The sequence below is a fragment of the Gavialis gangeticus genome, unplaced genomic scaffold, assembly GCF_001723915.1.
Source record: "Gavialis gangeticus isolate Ggan-Ray unplaced genomic scaffold, GavGan_comp1, whole genome shotgun sequence".
In the NCBI taxonomy this organism is placed as follows: domain Eukaryota; kingdom Metazoa; phylum Chordata; order Crocodylia; family Gavialidae; genus Gavialis; species Gavialis gangeticus.
The window spans coordinates 20447439-20450103 of record NW_017729002.1 but is presented as its reverse complement, the minus strand read 5'-3'; the positions used below and the strand labels follow the sequence as shown (position 1 = coordinate 20450103).

Below are 2665 nucleotides of genomic sequence, written 5' to 3'. Positions count from 1 at the left end.
CGGCCAGGGCGGCCCCCAGCCGCAGCGAGGAGCCGCAGGGCGGGTCCCTCCGTGCGCCGGTGCCCCCGCGGGACCCCCCGCCTTGCCCGAGCCGCAGCAGGCGGCGGAAGACGAGGAGCCCGGGGGCCAGGGGGCTCGGCAGGGAGCAGCAGAGGGCGGACAGGGCGCGGAAGAAGGAGCAGGACGCGCTGGAGAAGCGGCAGCGCCGGGAGACTGCCCAGGCCCTGCGGCTCCTGCGGCCCGAGCAGTGCCTGAAGCACGTGGCCGTGTGCGTGCACCCAGGTGGGCCCCGGGAGCAGCGCCTCGGCACCTCGCCCAGCGGCCCCGGGCCCCGCGCTGCCAGTTCCGCGCCCTTTGCAGCCGCTTGCCCGGGCCCCGCTCCCGGCTCCGTGTCCTGGCCTCGGCAAGGCGCGCTCCCGGCTGCCGCGGGCTCGGGCTGAAGAGCAGGTGCTCGCCCTGGTGACGGTCCCAAATTCCTTCACGGCGGGCAAGTCCGATCAGCCACAGGCGCTGAGGACTTGGGCTTCTCTGGGCTCCAGCCTCCCCCTGTGTCAGTGGGGTGGGGAAAAGTCGTACTTTTTTCATCATGCATGAGCCTGGAAGGGGTTAATTAATGTGTAGAAAGCACTTGGAAGTGATCAGCTGGCAGATGTTATAGAATCCTAGGAAATGGTTGGAAGGGTCCTTGGGAGGCCACCTGGTCCTGCCCTCTGCTCAAGACAAGGTTATCCTTACATAAACCATCCTATGCATGTGTCCTATTTCAAGCAAAACTGCACAAGTCGTCCACTTGCCAGCTGTTGGGGACAATGCCAAAAAACATGAAGGTCACACTAACTGGCCACAGGCCACAGGGGACGAGTACTGTTGGTGTCCTGCTGCTGCAAGGATGGGGAGTAGTTTGTTAAAATACGTGAGAGAGAGCACCAAGGAAGGGGATCATGCTCCATTATAAAAGTGTAAATTGGTAGGTTATAGTAATCATCAACTCTTCATGAATGTCAGCTTTGCTGGAAGTAGCTTTCTTAGGTGTGTTAATGTTGAGACTTAAGTGTGCAAGGATTACGTTTCTTTTTAAAATTCATATATCAAAGTTCACAGCATGTTTTGCTTCCGTGGTGCTTTGGTTAGCAAAGAGGGATGTGAACTCAGATTATGGTAACTATTTTTAGTCTCAGGCCATGAGGCACGGACACTCCATGCTATTTGGTAAATTCAGCATCGTAAGGCATGGACTATCAAAGAGCTGGGGCAGAAAACTAGGCTCAGAGCTGATTGCCTGTCATGCAGGTCCATTTCTGAGAACAGGTAAGCTGTGTCCAGAAATGTTAACTCCTGAAATATTATGCCCGGCTAATTATCTGGGGCTGCACATTTCCTGTTCAGTCCTATTCTCGTTCTCTGACAGGATGGAATTCTTCAGATAATCTCAGTGAATTTCCCACAGTGTTGCCTTAGATCAAGTTTTGTTCAGTGCACTTAGAGAGCTGTACCGTGGCTTGGACGTAACACTGAGTTCTGAAATGCTTCTAACTGTGCTGTCTGTTTGTACTAGCATCTAAAGATTTCAATAATCTCTTTACCAGGGCAGCTAACTTAAAATGTGTAGTCATTATCTTCACAGAAATAGATGTTAAGGTGGGTGATCTGCAGCTCATTCCTACATCTGTGAAGAACTGTTCCCTGCTTTGCTTGCCAGAGCTTTGTTCATTCCAGTTTCCAAGTTTACCTCAGTGTAATTAAGGGTTTTCACTCACCTCAGCTTTACAGATTGCTCTCTGCTCCTACTCTTCTGCAACATAATGTGGTTTAGCTGATTGTCCTCTTCCCCAGAATGGGTTGCATTTCATTGGTGCTATATGTTGTATGAGGTTGATCCTGCAACTCTTAATTCAGGGAATAATTCTGCTCAGAAGAGTAAGAGGACTTGTGACTAAGGCTTTGCATGCTGTAGCATAATGGAGTGGGAAAACTAAGTGTGTCTAACTGTATCAAAATGCATATACGCACAAGGGAAATTAAATAAGGTTGCATGCTTAATCCTGGAATTTCCCACTTTTTAAGCATTTAATTAACAACCTACTTTTTACTGTAGGTTTTAAATAAATCTTTATTGTGTTTAAAGTATTTAAAAAACACAAAGTGTTGCAACCTTTAGATTCACAGCACAGTCTTCTGCTGCTTGGCCTAATGCAGTAAGTGATAGCTATAGAAGGCTATGTCCTATGTGGATCAGTCGCTAAAGGAAGAATTAGACACATTTTGTCAGAGTTTAACAGCTACTGTTTTGAAGGCAGCAAAGGAATGCTGTAGGGTTGGGTATCTGACCAGTCAAATAAATTTGGTCAATTGACCAGTCAAATATTGGTAAAAAAAAAATGTCAAATAATATTATTTTGTTTATTTACTTTAAAAAGCAGTAATTTCTTACATAATGTTGGAATAAATTTATTTTAGAATTACATCTTTTGCAGAAAACTAAACACAGAAAAAGCACAAATTTTCTCTCAAGTGTCAAAAACATTAAAAAATAATATTTCTATCAAGAAAACTAGAAAAAAATCCACTGCCCATAAAATTAAAAACCTGTACTGAAGGTCAGTTCAATTAAGGGCCCCAGGTCTCTGCAGTGCACCCCCTACACACAGCCCATGCCCCTCCAGTC

At 47.4% G+C, this 2665-nt stretch overlaps 1 protein-coding gene across 1 annotated transcript in view; it reads left to right on the top strand.

Annotated features, from left to right (window-relative positions):
- EME2 (essential meiotic structure-specific endonuclease subunit 2) overlaps positions 1 to 2665 on the top strand; it is a 24868-nt gene that overhangs the window by 3533 nt on the left and 18670 nt on the right. The window lies entirely within an intron of this gene.